We start from the raw sequence: 22,895 nt of genomic DNA on the forward strand, positions 1-22,895 counted from the left end.
AGTGCCACGGATATCAAAACAGAGGCTTTTTTTATGTAAATTAAAGATGGAAGAGGGAGAACGGAAAGGAAAGGGAAGAACTATTGATGTCAGCTGCATTGGGACATTATGCGGAATCAGAGGCAAGGAGCAAAATGTGTGCCCGACCAGGAATCGAACCCGGGATCTCCTGTTTATTAGGCAGCTGCGTTAACCACCGTGCCGTCCGGACACAGTGTTTCTCGCAACTGTGCCGACTACCTCGGTACGCCCCCCGGCTGACCAACATTTCCACCTAGCGCCACCTACACGTAGTCCCTGACCGTGTTCCTCTATGCTCACTCCTTTAAGGTTCCCGCAAGAGGTCGAACGTAATTGTGTATCGGCATTGACGGTGGTGGGTTTGTTGCCCATCGGGGCCAGCCGTTTATATGAATGAGTGGTGTCTGTCCTTTTTCGGACGTATCTGATAGAACGGGCACTACCCAATTCTCCCAGAATGCGGAAATATTTTGTTGATCCGCGTCTATATAGGGAGAAATGATCATCGTAATAAAATAAGAGAAATCAGAGCTCGCACAGAAATATTTAGGTCTTCGTTTTTCCCACGTGCTATTTGAAAATGGAACGGTGGAGAAATACACTTACGAGCCAAAGGAACTGGTACATTGGCTTAGTATCGCGTAGGGTTCCCGCGAGCACGCAGAAGTGCCGCAACACGACGTGGCATGGACTCGCCTAATGTCTTAAGTAGTGCTGGAGGGAACTGACACCTTGAATCCTGCAGGGCTGTCCACAAATCCGTAAGAGCACGAGGGGGTGGAAATCTCTTCTGAACAGCACGTTGCAAGGCATCCCAGGTATGGTCAATAATGTTTATGTCTGGGGAGTTTGGTGGCCAGCGGAATTGTTTAGACCCAGAAGAGTGTTCCTGGTGCCACTCTGTAGCAATTCTGGACGTGTGGGATGCCGCATTGTTATGCTGGAATTGTCCAAGTCCGTCGGAAAGCACAATGGACATGAATGGATGCAGGTGATCAGATAGGATTTTTACGAATGTTTCTCCTGTCTAGACGTATCAGGGATCCCATATCACTTCAACTGCACACGTCTCACACTATTAAAAAGCCTCCACCGGCTTGAACAGTCCCCTACTGACTGACATGCAGAGTCCATGGATTCATGAGGTTGTCTCCATACCCGGACTCGACCATCCACTCGATAAAATTTGGAACGAGACTCGTCCAACCAGGCAAGATATTTCCAGTCATCAACAGTCCAGTTTCGGTGTTGATGGGCTCAAAGCTTTGTGTCGCGCATTCGTCAAGGGTACAGAAGTGGCCCCTTGGACTCCGAAAGTCATTGCACTGAAGGTCGCTCTGGATAGCCACTCCTTCATATTTTATGCTAGATGCTGTTTCCAGCAATTTGTCGTGACCAATGAAGTTGTACAGTAGTGGAATCCTTTTCCTGTGTATGCGCAGCTTGGTGCATTTATTTACGTTCAGGGTCAACTGCCAGCGTCTGCTCCATTCAACAATCCTCTGTAGGTATTCCTGCAAATAGATCCTGTCCTCTGGCATGCTACTTCCTGTAAGAAAAAAAATAAAAAATAAAAGATTCTAATGGCTCTAAGCACTTGGGACAACATCTGAGGTCGTCAGTCCACTTGACTTAGAACTACTTAAATCTAACTAACCTAAGGACATCACACACATCCAGGCCCGAGGCATCATTAGAACCTGCAACCGTAGCAGCCGCGTGATTCCGGACTGAAGCACCTAGGACCGCTCGGCCACAGCGGCCGGGTGTTGCACACACTATCATCATCTGTGTACAGTCTTAAAGAGTAAACAGTAAAGGACCTGTCACTATTCGCTTGGTTACTCTTGAAATTACTTTTACATTATCGATTTTGTTCCGTTTAGAGCGGTGTGTTGAGTTCCATTTGAATAGAGGTTCTAAATCGAGTCATAAATCTGATCCGATACTCGGTAACCTCGCATTTTATTCACTAAACGACAGTGCGGAACTGTGTGACATGCCTTTCTCGAGTCAACCAACTCGGCATCAGACCTGTGTACCATCGTCTACTGCACTCTGGATCTCATGTACAAACAAAGCGAGCTGATTTTCGCAAGATCTCTGTTTGCGGAATCAATTTTGTTTATGGAAAAGATTTTAGTTTCCAGAAACTTCATAATGCTTGAGCACAAAATAAGGCATAAAGTCTGTGTAGTCGGTAGCGATAATTTTGGCATTTTTTCCTTATTGTTTGAATCTACATCACAATCCTTTAAAATTTTTTATATAAGAAGTAACTGCAATATAGACTGAACTTATTAGTAAAACTGGTACCTCTTTATTTACAACAATAAGTCCGTTCATAGGGTTGCCAACAGTCTTTGAAAACAAGCTCTAAAAGTAGCCAACAGAAATGATAACTTCACTCGAAGTAAATTGGAACAAAAAATGCTAACACAGACAGATATAACAACCAGATCCGCCATTAATCAGCTCAACTGTTAAAATTGATGAATATATGTAGCAAGGCTTCACCTTGCACTCGATTATACCAAGACGGTGAAAAGTTTCGAAATGAGAAGGGAGCTAGGAAAGTGGATTCCAGATCAATAGATTTGTTTTATACAGTCTTGGCACTCACTTTGCTATCAGACCCAAAGGACCCAATGATGCAGACCGACGGCCATGTCATCCACCGCCAATCGCGTCATTTAGATGTGCACGGATCCGGTACTAATCACGTTCCAGTCCTTTTCCAACGAGGAAAAATCCTTGGCAGCGCTGGGAATTAAATCTGCGGCTTCTACATGACAGTCGAACATGCCGACTGCTGAGCTACGGAGGCGAATCCAGTCTTGGGAGAGGCCTTCATTATCATTAAACGGGGTTATGGATCTTATCCGAACTACCTTCGGTTTGTAGATGACATTGTTTTATCTGCGTCGTATCCAGAACAGCTTCGACGAAGGATGGTTGACACGAACAGAGTAAGACCTGGAAATTAATTTCAGCAAGTGAAAAATAATGCAAATCGCTATGCTAACAGGAGAACAGAAAACATTAATGACGAAGTAAAAACAGCTGACGAGTTAGGACATCTGTAAACAATGAAGTGGATGGACACTTATAGAAATAAACGGGAGGGTGAAACTGGCTCGGAGTTAATTTTGAAACTGATTGTTGTATTCAGAACTAAATTCTCAGTCTACATTCAACGAAAAATCTATAACCATAACATCCTCTCACTATTAATTTATGGAAATGAAGCATAGACATTAAATGCCCACACTGTTCGAAATGCGTGGGTTACCTAAAGACCAACGTAAAGGTGCATCTTGGCATCTTGGAAGGGATGAAGACAAACAAATAGAAAAGAGAAAAGAGCTTGAGGCCATGATAGTGACTATTGTGAAACTGAAATGACAATTGGTTCAAATGGCTCTAAGCACTATGGGACTTAACATCTGAGGTCATCAGTCCCCTAGAACTTAGAACTACTTAAACCTAACTAACCTAAGGACACCACACACATCCATGCTCGAGGCAGGATTCGAACCTGTGACCGTAGCGGTCACGCGGTTCCAGACTGAAGAGCCTAAAACCGCTCGGGCACTCCAGCCGGTGAAATGAGGATTGTCCGGGCATAAAACGAAGTGATATCATGACAGATACGTTGAGGCGACACCATGTTGGATCCCTTGTGGCAAGCAAGAGTCTGTAGTACCACTTACTGGAAGCCGGCCGAGTTGGCCGAGCGGTTCTAGGCGCTTCAGTCCGGAACCGCGCGACAGCTACGGTCGCAGGTTCGAATCCTGCCTCGGGCATGGATGTGTGTGATGTCCTTAAGTTAGTTATGTTTAAGTAGTTCTAAGTTCTAGGGGACTGATGACCTTAGACGTTAAGTCCCATAGTGCTCGGAGCCTTTTTTGAACTTACTGGAATATGAACTGAATACAGAAAAAAAAACAAGCGGGACAGACTGGGATGCGAAAATTTGAAGATCGTATTGTTTGGAGAAACCTCGAAGAGGCATACATTGAGAACTGGGTCATACATGGCTCATGCTGATGCTGATTATGACGATGCTGTTGAAAATGCAACGTGATATAATAGTACACCAACGAGCCAAAACACTGTGATCATCTGCTTAACAGTTTGTTGAAACACTTTTGGAACTCAAGACAGCAGCAATTCTGCATGGCACGGATTCGACAGGTCATTGCTAGGTTTCGGGATATATGTAACACCAGAAATATTCCCACAGGTAGCGGTATTCCCGTAAATTACGAGTCGGCGATTTGTGCGCGTGGAGCTCGCGTCCGATAGCGTCCTATAAGTGCTCCATCGGATTCGAATCTGATGGTGTAAGAATTCAACGTGAGCTCATTATCATGCTCCTCAAACCACTGTAGTTTGATCTTGGTCTAGTGACACGGAGAACTATCCTGCTAAAAGACATCACCGTCGGGGAAGACATCAGACTTGAGGTCTGCAGTAATGTCTCAGGTAGTCCACAGGTGTCATGGAGCCTTGAATTTCTACTACAGGTCTAATGGAAGCCCAGGTGAATGTCGCCATCACCGACCTGCATCTGTGGCGCAACGCAGTGCTTCTTGCGAACAGCAGTTCGCCTGTACGACGGCCTATCCAAATATGACCATCGACATGGTGTAACAAGAAACGTGATTCGCTCGACTAGGTGATACGTTTCCATTGAGCCATGGTCCACTGTCGATATTCCTGTGTCCACTGCAATTGCAACCCACCATGTCGATGGGTTATCACGGGGGCAGGGCACATAGGGGCTGCCTATTGCGGAACCTCAGAATTGTACTATGTTGTCACATCTGCCACAGATCGCCGTTTATCCTGCTTCTGAAGAGCGAGAAATCATCCTCACTGCACGTTCTGCGATGAGGCGTTGTTTCACCCTCATTCGGCCACTTCCTTACAGATGTCTCGATAATACCACACAAACAGCTAACCAGCTTAGCCGTTTCCAAGATGTTCGTTCCTAGCGGCTGAGTCAACAACCTGTCCTTTGTCAGATTCGCTGATGTCACCACATGTCTCCATTTGCGCCCGTGATTCCCCATTCGTCTCTTCTTCGCTTATGTACTTTCCTTAGCGCGTCACATGTCCGTAACGCCGCCAGACGGCATTCAATCTCGCGGTTGACTTTGGTTCAAATGGTTCAAATGGCTCTGAGCACTATGGGACTTAACATCTGAGCTCATCAGTCCCATAGAACTTAGAACTACTTAAACCTAACTAACCTAAGGACATCACACACATCCATGCCCGAGGGAGGATTCGAACCTGCGACCGTAGCGGTCACGTGGTTCCAGACTGAAGCGCCTAGAACCGCTTGGCCACACCGACCGGCGGTTGGCTTTGGTCACACTGTTTTTGCTCTCGGCGTATGCTGGGCAGGTACGTTGGATATTCGATACCAGTTAGACAATGCCCCAAAGGGCATAAAATAATAGATGTCATGCCTCGAAGGCAGTGGATTCTTATTCGGGGGATCAGCGGTTCAATTCGCCGTCTGGTCATCCAGATGTATAAGGAGCGATCAAAAAGTTTCCGATCGAAGGCTGTGCAGTCCAGAATAGCCGTGAGCATTGAGGAAATCACACTGAAAGTATCTAACCAAAATTGTTTCCTTTTATTCTGTGAAAGTAACAGTGATAAGATTGTTCTAAATTAATTATTCAGCAAACCTGCATCTGACTGCGTCTGTGAACTTGTTTCTTGCACTCCTCCATTTTGCCAGAAATCCAACATGTATTTGACTCAGCAATCAAGTTTAAGAGAATAATGCCGTTTGTGCAATGGCATTAAGATGGTACTAGAAAATTAACTTTTGGCCCTGATGTTTACTTGGTTCTTTCATTAGTGGGTAACTTTAGTTTACTACTCATTTTCATATTCAATACAAGTAAAGGATGTGGATTATGAATCAGGCTGTTAGATTTAAACACAATGTTGATCTCAATACATATATTGTTAAAATTTTAAGTCATACACAAAACCTACTATTTCAAACATTTTAGTAGCACGAATCACTCTTACAAAAAATTTTACAAAACGCTTACTGCGTCAAACCTTGGACATACAAATCCTAACTCTGAACATTATCTAACAAAAACCAATTTGAAATGATTATATATCTTCTCTCATTTACATGCTAAAGTTTGGACAGGGGCAGCGACCTGCCTTAACTACCGAATATTTTCTGGAGCTACCCTGATCAGACCTTAGCACATACCTTTCAACACAACAGACGCACCAGGCTGAAGATATCCGTTTCGAAAAACAGTGTCCAGCTGCGTGAACAAGTCCGTATCAGCCTGCTGTACATCCTCGTCCGACAGCGAACGTCAACCCTTCAAGGCCTTTTTTAAGGAACCGAAGGCGTTATAATCACATGGGAATGGATCAGGACTGTAGGGTGGATGCTCGAGTATATCCCTCTTTAGTTGGCGTAACTTCTGCTTTACGACATTCGCGATATGGGGATGTGCGTTATCACGAAGCAGCAGTTCCTCTTGCAGCAGTTTTCCCGGACGTTTCGCCTTAATTGCATCCCGTGATTTTTCCAGCGTTCCCTAGTGATGGAGACACAAAGTTCCTTGAAATCGATAAGCAAGGGGCTCCGGTGAACCAATAACAGTGTGAAAATCACCTTGCCAGCAGATGTCTTTCTCCTCAACTTCTTGAGACGAAGGGATGATGGATGACACAACTGCATGGTCGACGCTTTCCGGTTCCCAGTGGTGATACCAAATTTCGTCGCCTGCAACAGTGCGCTCAAGAAACGTGTTGCCTTCAACATTGAAGCGCATTATATCTTCAGGCAAACAGCCATCCGGTTTGGTTTTTGTTCGGCATTCAGCGCTCTGGGTATCCACTGGCTGCAGACCATACGGTAGCCTATCTCCTACCAGATAATGTGTTGTACGCTACCGAAGTTGATGTCGAGATCCTTTGCTAGCACACGAATGGTTATGCGCCGGTCAACCCTAATCGCAACATCATCCACCCGCTTGTTGTTGTTAGTAATTGATCAGGCTCGCCTCCCAGGTCGACCGGAGTTTTATGTTCTGTCACGACCAGCATCTGATCTTGGAGCGCCATTCCACAACGGTGGTTCCCGACGGCATGCTGTCCCATACACATTCTTCACTCTCCGATGGATGTTTACTTGTGTCTGTCCTTCGGTGGCCAAGAAAAGAATAGTGAATCTTGGTCCTGTTTTGACGCATTTGGTAATAACGTCGCCATAGCTCAAATTTCCGCATTTATCTCACGCACATCGAAAAGACACGACTGTCACACTAAACCATTGCCTACATGTCCCTGCTTATGGCCGCACCGGGGTCGTATTGGGTTGCACATACGTTGCAGTAACGCCATCAGGCAGAATCTCTCTGATCGTCCCTTAAATAGTTTTCTTGATTTCTTTAAATCAAGAAAGGAAGTACTGGGATGGATCCTTTGTAAAGGACACTGATGATTTTCTTCCATTTTCAGAGTTTGTGCCCCTTCTCTACTGACAGTAACATCGACGAGACGTTGACCCCTGAGCTTATCTCCTTCATTTGCATCTAGCACTCAAGATTTGTAGCACACCATTTGGACATGAACCACAGACTAACAACGACAACATTTATCTAAAAACTCTTAAGTACAACAACAGCCTGTAAGGCGTCAGGCAAATCCAACACCTTCCATGAAAACCCTGACATGATAGCAAATCCGACAGTATATCACATAGCTCCGAATAAATCCTGACATTAAATTAACCAAAGCAATATGATCAACGAGTGAGCAAGTGGAATACCGCAGACTAACAAAAGAACGCCTAAATGCATGTCATACCTTCCCACCGTGAAACAGACGCAGTTCAGAAGGGAGAAACGAGAACAGAAGCCGAGAGCAGAACCGTGTTAAGCTAAAAGGCCCTACGATAAGGGACGCACACCCACATCGCCGGCTGACCGCCAAGACCACCCGCAGCCCATGTCAAAAGATAGAGCCCTCCAGAAGAACAGTATAGATTTTACGATTACACTAAAAGGACCACACCAGCTGAAAGTTTTAGCGTGAGACTATGCGCGTCTCTGTTAAATTGAAAACGTTAAAAACATTGCCCCACCACGAAAAGTATAACGTTTCTCATTGGATAGACAGAATTTTTGTAGGCGGAGCTTAAGGTTAACATTGAGACCCTGATTGGTCAGTTGAAAACACAGCCAGATAGCTTTTTTTAAACCAACTTCGGTAAATTGTAGTAAGGAGAAGTTAGGAGAGAGTTGCTTCCGAGACGGGGAGGTGCGTGGAGCTGTGCCGCCCGCCGCCTCCTGACGCTGCCTAACCAACAACAAGGTAATGAACGCACGCAATGCGCATAAGGCTTCACTCAGAACTGCAGAACTCTCATCCGTTACACCCCATTTTTGCCTAGTACTAATGTCGATCGTCAATTAAAGCTCATGGTATTCACATTTGCTACTAGAAGTTAAAAATCTGAAACACGATGATTTCTCTGTTATATAATTATTGAGAAGCCACATCAGCCACTGTAATTTACGACAAGTTAAATAAGTAATTAAAGATAATTGAGGGTCACTGTAGACCATTTTGATAGTTTTCTCTTTTTATGAAACTTAAATCTAGATTACAGATGTGATATGGGATAGGTCATCCTTCGATCCATTGTAGAACTTGGAAACCCATTCAGGGAATATTCGTTCACATTTTTGTTGAACGCAGTTGGTTTTTATCACCCTGTATTAAAACATTTCCTTTTATCAATAGTGCAATTTATAAACAATGTTTTGTGAGTAGAATAAAATTTCCCATGGTAAACTTAACTGCTTTTTCGACGTCATTTTACCAGCTAACTAAAAATAGGAAAGCCTTGAACCCCTTCCACTAAATTTAGTTAGTATTAAGATTCTTTTAGAGGGAGTGCAGTGGAGCTGGCGCTGAAATCATTAAGTTTTGATTATATCATCGCTAGTCTCACTAAACTCTTCTGAACTCTACATGTCATGTGTGGTCTGGCGTCTCCTTACCAGCAACAGGTCCCAGGTTCAAACTAGTCAATTCCCTAAAAAACACGCTCAGAGCGCCGTTGCGCGGAAGTGGTAGGGAGACACGATTTAGAACAAACAGACACCACGCAGAATGTTAGAAGCCTTCAATAGAAATTAATTACTGCGAGAAACTGCAACATACAAAAGGCCACAGTAATAGGAACGGAAATGCTAAATGAGGACACGGCTTTTTCTAATGGATGTCTATTCTGTAATGAAACTGTCATACACAAAAAGCAAATCTGTATCTCTCTCTCTCTCTCTCTCTGTATGTATGTATATATATGTATGTATGTGTATGTGTGTGTGTGTGTGTGTGTGTGTGTGTGTGTGTGTGTGTGTGTGCGTGTGTGTGAACACAGAAAACTGTATGACAGAACAGATTAATGTATAATATGCATCAAAACTGTACTTGTTCTCAATAAAGTTTATAAAGTTGTAATACCATGAAAAGTCCTACCACTGAGAACAAAAGCAGGTTGAAGCAACAAGTATCTCACATTCATAAATATACAAATTTGAATTCACATAACATACAGGCACAGTTTTCCCCAGAAATGAACAACTTACATCAAAGAAAAGAAAAAGGAAGTAAACATAATGATAATAACAGAATGTGAGAAGTAGCTCAGAATAAATGGTAGATGTAAAATATCTCTAAAATAACTCAAAACTACCCATAAAAAAGTGAGAAAAGAACTCAGATATCAGTAGTTTAACTTTAGCCACAACGTTTTCTTTCATGAAAAGTAATTAATGTAGAAAAACTGAACTTGTAGCAAATGAGAGCCTGTATAAATGTACAAGCTATATTCATAAAAAGAGGCAGTAACATGAACAAGCGAACACACTGTTAACGTAGACGTTTTGTAGTAGCAGTTTTGTAAAATAAAGGGAACCCACTGATGGTGGTGTAACACCGTCCATACATGTACCGATGAACTGTGGATAAAAAGAAATTTTGTTTCTCTGAAAGCGGAGCGCAGAATATACGAGTATATTTGCAGACTGTGAATATTTTCACTAAAACTACGTTGTTTTAAGAAAACATATCGCCATGTTTGCCTGCAGAAAGTGCGTGACTCTTCAGTAAATGTTATGTTGTATGTAGCCTGTTGGTAGCACAACTCAAGCTTTATTTTAAACTATATGGATTTTAAATACAGGTCGCTACGAGTTTCACGGTTCAACTAATCTTCAGGCAATTGTGCAGAGTAAACTCTCATTACTTAATGAATGAGAATGAGCAGCCGGTCCGCGTGGCCGAGTGGTTCTAGGCGCTACAGTCTGGAACCACGCGACCGCTACGGTCGCAGGTTCGAATCCTGCCTCGGGCATAGATGTGTGTGATGTCCTTAGGTTAGTTAGGTTTAAGTAGTTGTAAGTTCTAGGGGACTGATGACCTCAGATGTTAAGTCCCATAGTGCTCAGAGCCATTTGAACCATTTTTTGAGAATGAGCAATTATTGTTTATTACAAGCGCAAATTTGTAAAATTACTACAACTCTACATTCTGACTCTGAAAAGCAGTCGTTGGTGAGTGTGAAGTAACAAACACAGCACAAAAGTCTCAGTTACTACGTAGAAAGTATAGAAACATGGACTTAGACTAAGCGATAATTGTAAATCTTTCGTCGACTAGGGAATGAAAAGGTCAAAACACCAGAAGAGAAACGCCTACAACACCTCAAATCTCTTGCAATTTGTGGTACTATTTGGCTCAAAGAAAGAAAACGTTATAGGCGACTGGGCTAGTCAAGTGGCCTCCAGACAACAATGCCATACATCTTTACTTCAACTAAGAATTGGAACTGTTAACTTGTTCTGTCTTCTTGCCTTTGCACTAAATCTGTTTTTCACAAACATAATGCAAACTGGAAATATCCCACAAGAACTCAAACGATCTAAGTTAATAGCTATTCTAAAGCCTGGGAAGCCAGCTGACAACCCAAAAAGCTACAGACCAATTGTCCTGTTGTCTGTAATTTACAAATTACTAGAGAGGCTTATATGTAACAGAATTAGCCCAGAATTGTTCAGGGCGATCCCAGTTGAACAGGCAGGCTTTCGGCCAGGAAGAAGTTGTACTGACCAGGTGTTGTCAATCACTACTTACATTGAGGCGGGATTCCAGAGAAAATTGAAAACATCAGTCGCCTTTATTGACCTCTCAGCAGCTCACGACACTGTGTGGAGAGAAGGCATCATGTACAAAATTCTTTGAGTAGTTCCTTGCAAATCTATAGCACGCTTAATAGACAGCATGCTCAATGATAGGGTGTTCCAAATAAGTATGGACACTGACTACAGCTCCATCAAAAAACTAAAGAATGGCTTACCACAAGGATCAGTGCTTGCACCACTGCTGTTTAGCCTCTATATTGCAGACCTGCCAGAAACACAATCAAGAAAGTTCGGGTATGCTGACGATTGGGCCCTCGCTACAAGATGGACACTTCAACCAAATGCTTCCAAAACAGAGATTAGATGCTTCCATCTCAACAACAAACTCGCTGGAAAGGAACTCAACATTCGATCTGAAAACACCGTTCTCAGGCATAATAAAACTCCGAAGTACTTGGGCATGACGCTGGACAGAACACTATCTTTTAAAGATCACCTAACAAAGACTGCCAAAAAATTAAAGACAAGAAACAACATTATTCAAAAGCTCTGTGGTACTACCTGGGGAGTAACGGCCTCCACTTTCCGCACCTCTGCTTTAGCAATTGTATTCTCGGCTGCCGAATACTGTGCTCCGATTTGGCTAAACAGCCCACATGTAAAAAACGTGGATGTCCAGTTGCATAACACTCTAAGGATGATTTCTGGAGTAATTAAACCCACTCCAACGCAATGGCTCCCAATATTAAGCCACATCCCGCCGCCACACCTGCAACGTACTGACGCCCTTGTAGTGAATACAAAAACATCATGGGAAATCGAAGCCTGCCAATCCACCAAGACATTGAGGCTGCAAACACTAATAGGCTTCGATCTAGGAAACCGCCAACAAGAACAGCAAGGAACTGTGTACAAGAAGGTTTCAGTATCACAAACGCATGGTCTGAAAAACGGAACGCATGGCAAAACCATAACATGGCTTGCATCACACAAAAGCCACCTGATTTTGACCTACCACGCAAAACGTAGTCCACTCTAAACAGGATTAGAACTCGTCATGGCAGATGAGCTTACTCCCTGTATAAATGGGGTAAAATACCATCCTCTCAGTGTGACAGCGGAGAAAGTCAGACCATCAGCCACATTGTTGAAGAGTGTTCCAGAAGAGCCTACAATGGAAGTCCCGACGACTTCTGTTCGCAACTCCAGAGTCGATAGATTATATTAATAGACTTGATGTTTGTTTGTAATCCGTAAACTTTGTTATATTAGTAATGTTGGTTTGCAATTATTAACGTTTGTTATATTAGTGATTTGTCTGTTTGTTTCTTATGTGTCTGTATTCCCATACGATAAATAATGCGTTAGACTTTTCAGAGCATATTTTGCAGAAGTATTCCGGAGTTAGGATGCCACTCTCTGCAAATTGTCTTCGTCTCTACATGTTATAAGCTGCTCGCCTGTAAAAAGTAGTAAACAATATCTTGAAACTTCCTGGCAGATTAAAACTGTGTGCCCGACCGAGACTCGAACTCGGGACCCTTGCCTTTCGAGGGCAAGTGCTCTACCATCTGAGCTACTGGAGCACGACTCACGCCCGGCACTCACAGCTTTACTTCTGCCAGTATCTCGTCTCCTACCTTCCAAACTTTACAGAAGCTCTCCTGTGAACCTTGCAGAACTAGCACTCCTGAAAGAAAGGATATAGCGGAAACATGGCTTAGCCACAGCCTGGGGGATGTTTCCAGAATGAGATTTTCACTCTGCAGCGGAGTGAAAGATAGGAGACGAGATACTGGCAGAAGTAAAGGTGTGAGTGACGGGCGTGAGTCGTGCTCCGGTAGCTCAGATGGTAGAGCACTTGCACGCGAAAGGCAAGGGTCCCGAGTTCGAGTCTCGGTCGGGCACACAGTTTTAATCTGCCAGGAAGTTTCATATCAGCGCACACTCCGCTGCAGAGTGAAAATCTCATGCTGGAAACAATATCTTGTCTCTCGTTTACATTAACATACAATTTCCCACCTCTTTGAGGTCGTGTTATGGAAATATTACGAGCTAGATTTTGGAGTATACGACTCAGAGAACACAAAGGAAATGCAAAGAAAATAAGCATGTCGTATGAAGATGTAATAGGGTTGATAGGCAAAAAATATTTTTACTTATACAACCGTTATAGGTAGTCATGACTATTGTTTTAAGTACGAAGCATTTCGGCAATAGTGACAGTCCTCAGTTACAATATTTATTTATTTACTTATATGTGTTTAATAATTAAAACGTTTTATTATATATGAGGAATATCAAATAGCAGTAAATTTACATGGAGGTTTTCTTTAGGTTCTTTTCTTTGGCGGCGGCCACTTTTCATCAGTATTCTACAGTAAATTCGTAACTACGGCCTCGAAACGTAAGTACCACATTGTAATGTGTTCTGACGAGGCTACGATTCGCATAGACCCAATTTCCCCGCTCTTCTTACTTTAGGGTACGGTGACAGGTACTATGACGTAGGAAAGCAGTCGCGCTTGCAACTTGAAAACGGCTACTGCTTTCACTAATAAACATCCCTGCTCGAGAGCTCATTATGAAGCTCAAGTCGCTAGTTGGTCACTCATCTTTACTTCACAAGCTGTCTTAAGATGCTTGGCGTTGGGTACTTTGGGTGTAACATTGTCATTTTCCCCCTACCCTGTACCAACTGCGAAACGAATATTACATACGTTATCTGAAATATGTAAAGATATATGTACGTAAGTATTGGAGATGTCTATTTTCAGTTTTACGAGCGTTGTGTCAAGAAGTACATGACAATTGAGTGTTGAGAGATAAGAAATGCCGTTTGGTAAACTGGTTGCCGATACGGCGCGCGGAATGCACAATAACTTACTGTGAAGGACGCTAAGAATTAATTATTGGTGTGAAAAGAAGCGTAAATTGAGAAAAGACTGTCGGAGGTAGGTGGAATTGTGATATTTAAAACTAACTGGTACGGAGCGTGTTTTGATAGCATGCTGTACTTTTTCAGAGAAGGGATGTTACGATTTGGAAAGTCTTCACATAAATATGTGGACGTAGTGTGGCTAACTCCTTGTGTTTAATAATCAATGAAATCGGTCATTTACTTAGACACAAACTGAGTGTGCGATGTTATACGAATGAAACCGGCGTCTATGAGGATGTAATGTCCATCCTGTCTGAACATCCCACCATAAACTGTTCCACATACCGGTATGTCTGATTTCAAGACACTACTATGTTACATCGAGCCGTCAGTGGTTTAGTTTCATCAGTAATTTTAACGGTGAATTTCGAAATATTCAAGATAGAAGAGTCGTAATGTCATGCAGTACGACAATTACAGTTAGCAGAAGCTATAAGATTTTGTAAAATAAGTAAAGATAAGAAGTGGGAGAACAGTAATAAGAAAATAAAATTAAAAAAGAAGTAAAAATATTGATCAAGTTTGTTGACATTAACAAGCAGGAGATACGCAATGTGTTGTAATTTTTTTTTGTGATAGGGATTGGAAACTCATAAAGTCGCGATCTTGACCTCATGGGTTTTCAATCCCTAACACGAATATCTATAAAAATCAATTACCGCATGTACGAAAGAACGTCATCTGAGAACGACTTGTCCGAATTGGTTGATTTTCTTCTGTTGTGCTCGTTATTATCAGGACAAGGCTTGTACGAAAGAAAATTTTTGGAAAATCACGGGAAAAGTCAGAAATTAAAACCAGTTGTGAAAGATCATCACTTGACAACGGTTCGACCGACTTGGATAGTAATGGTATTTTTCTTATGAAAAAGGAAGTACGGAAAATTTAAGCTGAGTTTGACAGTTCTGCTATCAAATGTTTTCATAAGAAAAAAAATCACTTTGACATATATAGAACATAAAAATACATACGAAATATATAAAGACGAAACGTTGTTACCGAAAATCTCGAAAAATTCTTGACAGCTACAAGAAATTTTTACATGAAGTTCTAATGAACATTCCGACGGACGCAGGAAATGGACATAGAGAAGGGGCAGGAGGAGATGGACAGAGAAAGATGAGAGGGGAAACGCACAGAGAAATGGGGGGAGGAGGAGATGTACGGAGAGAGGGGGAGGATGAGAAGACGTCCGAGAGAGGGGTAAGCAAATTAGGATTATATGCTAATCCCATACATACTTCACAACTGCGAAGCATTGCCGTGCTCGCTGCTAAAAAGTAAAAATATTGATACAGTTATAGTATGAGCTCTATTTTCCCTATATTTTCTGCCATGATCACTTCGCCAGATGTTCGGGAGAGGGAGTATTACGCAGCTTGATTGTGCTTGGAGCATACACTTCCGGAATTTTAACAGCAAACCTCTTGATCACGCACCACGCCTCTCTTCAAGTGTCTGTCACTGGCGTTTGATGAATATCTCCGTGACGCTCTTGAGCTTGTTAGACGTATCCGTGACAAAACGCAAGAGTCTGCTTTGGATCTTCTTTGTCTTCTTTGTTAATCAACACTGACGAGCAATGCCCAAGAATAGATCGAACAGGGATTTTGTAAGCCACCTATTTCATGGGTTAATTGCGTTTCCGTAGGAATCTTCCTAAGAATCTCCGTCTGAAACCTGCTAATTCAAAATCCATAATTTCATAAAAATATTTCCATCTCGAATTAAAGAAAAATTAGTCGAGTCTTCAGTCCTGACAAATCTTTATGACTATGATGTGGTTCAGTACGGATAAATAGTAAAACTCTAGACTGCTCGAGCTAGCTATGAATGCTTGCTTAAGATATGTGTGCAACATTCGGTTGTACGATTATTTAGTTCCTTCTTGTACTCCCACTCTCGCAAGTATGCGTTCAATCAGGTGCTGTAAGGTTTCTTGCGGAATGGCAGCCCATTCTTCACGTAGTGCAGCACTGAGAAGAGGTATCGATGTCGGTCAGTGAGGCCTGGCACGAAGTCGGCATTCCAAAACACCCCAAAGGTGTTCTATAGGATTCAGGTCCGGACTCTGCGCAGGCCAGTTCATTATAGGGATGTTATTGTCGAGTAACCACTCCACCACATGCCGTGCATTACGAACAGGTGCACGATCGTGTTGAAAGGTGCTATCGCCATCCCCGAATTGCTCTTCAACAGTGAGAAGCAAGAAGGTGCTCAAAACGTCAATATAGGCCTATGCATTATAGTGCCACGCAAAACAGCAAGATGTGCAAGCCCCCTCCAAGAAAAACACGACCACACCATAACACCACCGCCTCCGAGTTTTACTGTTGGCATTACACACGCTGGCAGATGACGTTCACCGAGAATTCGCCATACCCACACCCTGACATCGGATCGCCACATTGTGTACCGTGATTCGTCACTCCTCACAACATTTTTCCAGTGTTTACGCTCCTTACATTAAGCGAGGCGTCGCATCGTTTGTCATTTGTCGGCGTGATGTATTGCTTATGAGCAGCCGCTCGACCATGAAATCCAAGGTTTCTCACCTTCCACCTAACTGTCATAGTACCTACAGTGGATCCTGATGCAGTTTGGGATTCCTGTGTGATGGTCTGGACAGATGTCTGTCTATTACATATTACGACCCTCTTCAACTGTCGGCGGTCTTTGTCAGTCAACAGACGAAGGCGGCCTGTACGCTTTTGTGCTGTACGTGTACCTTCACGTTTCTACTTCACTATAACGTCGGAAACAGTGGACCTAGGGATATTTAGGAGTGTGCAAATCTCGCGTACAGACGTATGAAACAGGTGACACCCAATCACCTGACCATGTTCGAAGTCCGTGAGTTCTGCGGAGCGCCCCGTTCTGCTCTCTCACTATGTCTAATGACTACTGAGGTCGCTGATATGGAGTACCTGGCAGTAGGTGGCAGCACACTCTACCTAATATGAAAAACGCATGTTTTTGGGGGTGTCACATAGCGTGTGTCATCGTTCCGTAACTGCAGAATCAGATCGGAGACTTCCAGCATCTTGGCTATACTTTTACATAACACAAACTCTCTCTCCATCTCCCTCTCTATTTGAACCACCATACTGTGGCACAAATTACCCTGTAACCTGTATTTTACTCAAAACCACTCTACACTCAAGAAGAGAATAAAGCTTTTCGTGTTGTCGTCAGTATAACTTTGCTCTCGGCATATCCTAGCTGTTTTCTTTCTGCCCACCAGAAAACCAGCCTCTCTGTCACTTTGTAAACTATCGGTACTTTTCGCATCCGTTTCTGTTTCTGTTTTCTTCTTTTCATCTCATATGCTAACCTTTCTCTATTATTTCTCGCTCTTCCTCTGACCTGTCAACTTCTCCACATCGGTTCCTTCTGTATTGCTGTCACACGTCCTGTTAGGTATCACTACACACAATCGGAAAGAACGTAATGATGAAATTGATTAAGTTAAGAAAATTGACATTTCTTAAATTCTAATTATTCTTTTCCACATACATTGTCATTATTATTATGGTCATCCAGGACGCCCCATAAGGAAAGTTAATATTGAGGGATACAACAGGAACGATCAGTTGAAGCAAAAAGTCTAGTATTCATGGATTCTAAAATGCATACCTTAAGAGCTATGGGCATTTCTACATCTTCGATGTAGTGAAACGTTCTTCTGCAGCTAGGTCTTTACTTTCAACATTTTGGGAGAACGTAATATGGACTAAAGCAAGAAAGAATTGTGTAATAAACATGGGATCTAAGATACCATAAGAGCCATTAGAAAGCAAGAAAAATTGTAAACATGGGCTCTAAAATACATACCTTAAGGGCTACGAACACTTATTCGGTAGATGAAATATGTTTCACAGTAGCGAAGATGGACAAGTGCTCATAGAAGTTATGCACTCTGGAGCCCACGTTTTTTCTCGTTTTGGCCTGTACTACCACCTCTCAAAATAAGAAAAGCAAAGAATTTGCAGTAATAGACATTTGTTTCACAGCATTGTCTATGAAGAAGTGCTCATAGTTCTTCATGTATGCATTACAGAGCTCATGTTTTCTACACTTATTTGCTTCGAATTATCGCTCCTGTCATATCCCTGACAACCATTCCTCCTGGCATAACCTGTATATTACTGATGTACTACACAAATTGTAATGTTTACTCACTAGATATGTCTGGTTAGAGTTCGAGGGAGGGCCTGGAAGTCCTAATCGTTACAGGTGAAAACAATGCATAAATAAATATACCACGACTTGTTCCCCCTGTTTAGGTTACTCCGGATGCGTACGACTCGGTTTTTAACAGATCTAACTGTTTACAGTATAGGAAGCTTATTTGAGCGTCTCCCCTGGCCTCTTCAGTTCTTCTATGAAGAGTGACTGTGTAACGTACTCAGATCGTCTGATGATGACTTGCTAAGAAGTTGAAACCGGTTGTGATACCGTTTGTGTCCAGAGATTGAAACATACAATAAAAAAATGGCTCTGAGCACTATGGGACTTAACGTCTATGGTCATCAGTCCCCTAGAACTTAGAACTACTTAAACCTAACTGACCTAAGGACATCACACAACACCCAGTCATCACGAGGCAGAGAAAATCCCTGACCCCGCCGGGAATCGACATACAATAAAAGAATTTCATTTGTCAATAATGGACACAGTAACCTCGTTTAACTCTCATTTAGAGTACGTCCGAAATTACTTTGTATCCGATGACTTCTCATTCAGAACGAGGCGATAATTTTGTTGTGAGCCCGACAACAATAAAATAAAATAGAAAGTAAACATAAATAAACAAATGGACATGGACACAATAGAGATTAGTTCTTTCCTCTGTCACATACCCTCGCTGTTTTTTCGTCCGCCACATCCTTGTGGAACGACGACACTCGACACAAGGCTCTGATGGGGAAAAAGTTTTTCTCCGCCGGTATTTTACTCAGCGGGACGTGGACAGGGGCAGCCAATGTTTCCTAACGATCAGCTGGCGTGCCAGCGTTTCCTACTGAAACACACACCTTCCAGTAATGTGTTAGGAGTGGCGGCATGAAATTCCATTATTATGTGGACACTTTGGCCTCGGGGATTTTGGTCGGTGATTTCTGAAGGAATCAGCTAACTTGTTGACACAGAACGCTTGTCTGTTACTTCATGTTGTTCTAAAAGTCAGATTTGAGATTGAGCCAGTGTAGAATGGCCTTTTAATGAAGAGTTGCAAAGCCAGCTGCGTATTTTGCATCCCAGGCTATGCAAGGTGTGAACATTGAAAATACAGTGACTAACATATACTGACAGGGTTTTAAAAATCGGTTTAGCAGTTACTTACAAATACTATACTAATAAATAGGTTTCAAAGAGAAATACTGACGGACAAGAGTAGTTCCAACAAGAAACATTCCCTCAGAATTTAGGCAAAGCTTTATGATCAAAATGCTTGTTAGTCATACATAAAAAAAACAGAAGGCAAAAGGTTATGGTGAATAATTCAAATAATGTTGGAAGAAGGTAAAATTTTACAGACTGGAGAGGTATCACAAAGGGAGTCCCACAAGGTTCGATTTTGGGCCTACCCCTATTCCTTATATATGTGCATTACCTTCCACTTAGTCCGTCCCCGGTAGCTGAGTGTTCAGCGCGACAGAATGTCAATTCTAAGGGCCCGGGTTCGATTCCTGGCTGGGTCGGAGATTTTCTCCGCTCAGGGACTGGGTGTTGTGTTGTCATCATCATCATCATTTCATCCCCATGGACGCGCAAGTCGCCGAAGTGGCGTCAAATCGAAGGACTTGCACCCGGCGAACGGTCTACCCGACGGGAAACCCTAGTCACACGACCTTCCACTTAACATTCATCAGGCAGAATTTGTAGTTTTTGTAGGCGATGTTAATGTTACAATAAATTCCACTAGAGAGAAAGGAACAGAAGAAGCTGTTAATAATGTTTTTCAAAGAATTATTAAGTGGCTCTCCGAAAATGTACTCTCCCGTAATTTTGGTGAAACACGTTACAGACAGTTCTGTCCAACAAATAGAGTTATAGGAACAACTGATGTAATACGTGAACAGGAGTCAGTAAACAAGTTAGACTCTTCCAAATTTTTGGGCGTATACGCTGATTAAAACTGCAACTGAAAGAAAAATGTTACTATGCTGTTCATAAGTTAAATCACCTACTTTTGATCTTCGTATGATTGCTAAACTTGGGAACAAATGGATTAAACTCTTAACACACTTTGTATATTTCCACTCAATAACGTCTTGCGCAACAACTTTCTGCAGTATGCCATCACTTAGAAAGATAGTATTGAGACCATAAAGGCGGGCTGTAAGAATAATTGGTGATGTTAATCTGGAGTCATCTTGCAGTCACTTCTTTAGGGAGCTAGGCACCTTGATTACATATACAAATGGAGATTCAAGAATCCTGCATCGCAAGCTCCTAGTGGAGGACGTTTGCCATTGCGTTCCTCCAACCGGTTATGAAGCCTCAACAGTATATCTGTGGTGTGTGGATGACTGTGTTGAGTGGTTGTACAGTGCAGGGCTGGGCCTGTCTTTTGTCTGGCGCAGAGGACAGAGTATGAAACCCGGTGCCAGACATAGCCTACTCTGGTCGAATAGCACCAAGGAATCCGCCGAGATTAACATTCCCATCCGACGCCATCATCAGTGTCACATTTCCTCACTTCATGAGACACTGCGGAGACGTCTGCATTTAATCCAGGACACTGGCGCCAAGATTGGTGATCAGGAACTTTACGCCACCCCGTCTCCTCCATTTCTGGTCAACTACCGACAGTGAAAATTTCGCATCACCAGGGTATTGAAACCAGCTGCCTCCGAGTCAAGCACCACCTCACTGGTCTGCATTAGCCACCTCATCTACGGATGCGTAGGTGCAGATATAATTCGTCGCGATAAATCCATCACAGTTTGAGATGATTAGCGATGGTCATTGCCCATACTTACACCACTAAAAGAAAAACTAACCTTTATTACTCGTTATTGAAGCACTCTGTGGCTCAAAACGGAGTTCCATATACAGCAATAAAATGTTTTGATCATTTTTCTAAAAACTTGTAAATGACTAGCATGTAGCCATCCAACTGAAACCAACTGAACTGCGGACCTATTCGTTCGACATCATGTAGATAAAAAAAAATTCAAATTTTGTGTGGTTTGCGTAACTTAATGGCTAATTACACGGAGGGTAAACGTGAAAATAAGTGAACGATTTGTGTGATTTTTTTCGCTTGTGGTAAAATGAACATGGGAGAGGGCAGACTAAACATAAAACTCTCAGTAAACTACTTAAAAACAGCTGAAGCAAAGGTAGATTGGTATAAAATAAATAGACATAGAATGAAGAGGACGTTAGCATTTAATGTTGCGGTACTTATAAGTAAACCAGATAGATTTTAGAAACAATGTGAATGACAGTGGGCAGAAACGGCAAAAAGGGAAAAATGTGTGAGTGAAAAGGTTATGGCGAAGCCAAGCATCTCCCAAAAGATTTGAACAACCACGAATGCCTCGCAGTGGATGTGGACATTTGATTGCCAGTCCTTAAGGAAGAAGTAGAGACAGCTATTAGGAAAAAGAACAAAATGTAAAAGGAGCCGGAAGAGATGACATTCCTGTAAAATTAAAAAAAAAGAGAGAGATAAAGAAGAAGGAAATGCTGTATTTACACAACAGCATTTACGAGGAAAGAAAATAGCTGACGATTTCTTGGAAATCCCTGAGAAAAGCAGTCCTAAAGGAATTGCGTTTACAGGACTGTTAGTCCGATATCTTATGCGACCAAAATTTTAACAAGAGCTCGCAACTGGTGTCTACAGTTAGAAGGGAAAGAGTGCTGAATTAAGAACAGGTCAGATACACAAAAGGAGAAGGAATGAAGGACGGTATTCTACTTTTAGTAATAACTTCTGAAAGATATCTGGAGGAAGACAAAGTTGTGAATGTTATAGTTGTGAATCTGGAAAATGTATGTGACAAAGTGAAAAGGACAATGAGTTTGTAGATTCTACTGAAGATTGATACGGAATAGTATAAATAAGATGATTAAGCAGTTTATATGGCTCTGAGCACTATGGGACTTAACATCTATGGTCATCAGTCCCCTAGAACTTAGAACTACTTAAACCTAACTAACCTAAGGTTAGACACAACACCCAGTCATCACGAGGCAGAGAAAATCCCGAACCCCGCCGGGAATCGAACCCGGGAACCCGGGCGCGGGAAGCGAGAACGCTACCGCACGACCACGAGCCTAAGCAGTTTATACAAGACAACAAATAAAGCTAAGACTCTAAAATGAAATAAAATTGGTTGAATGTAAGACAAGGCTGCTGCTTGACACCAACCCTGTTTAGAAGAAATTATAAAAACTTAGCTCCAGGAAAGTGGAGGAGTTACAGTAAGTGGAAGTAGGATAAACTGTGTACAATTTACTGGTAATATGGTTCTATTAGCTGATGATACGAAATTAGTGACAGTTTGGAGAGAAACTGTGAGCAATAAAGAGTGAAGACAAATATTAATAACACAGAGGCAATGGCGATAGCCAAGAGTAAAAGGGAGATAAAAGTGAGAGTTGAGAGAAAACTTGTGTAGCAGGAAGACAGGTTTTAGAGCGTAGGATGTAAAATAACCAGCGAGATGAAATCCAAACCTAATAAACTCATGGCCACTACTGCTGTA

This window comes from Schistocerca cancellata, chromosome 5 (genome assembly GCF_023864275.1).
Source record: "Schistocerca cancellata isolate TAMUIC-IGC-003103 chromosome 5, iqSchCanc2.1, whole genome shotgun sequence".
Classification (NCBI taxonomy): Eukaryota; Metazoa; Arthropoda; class Insecta; order Orthoptera; family Acrididae; genus Schistocerca; species Schistocerca cancellata.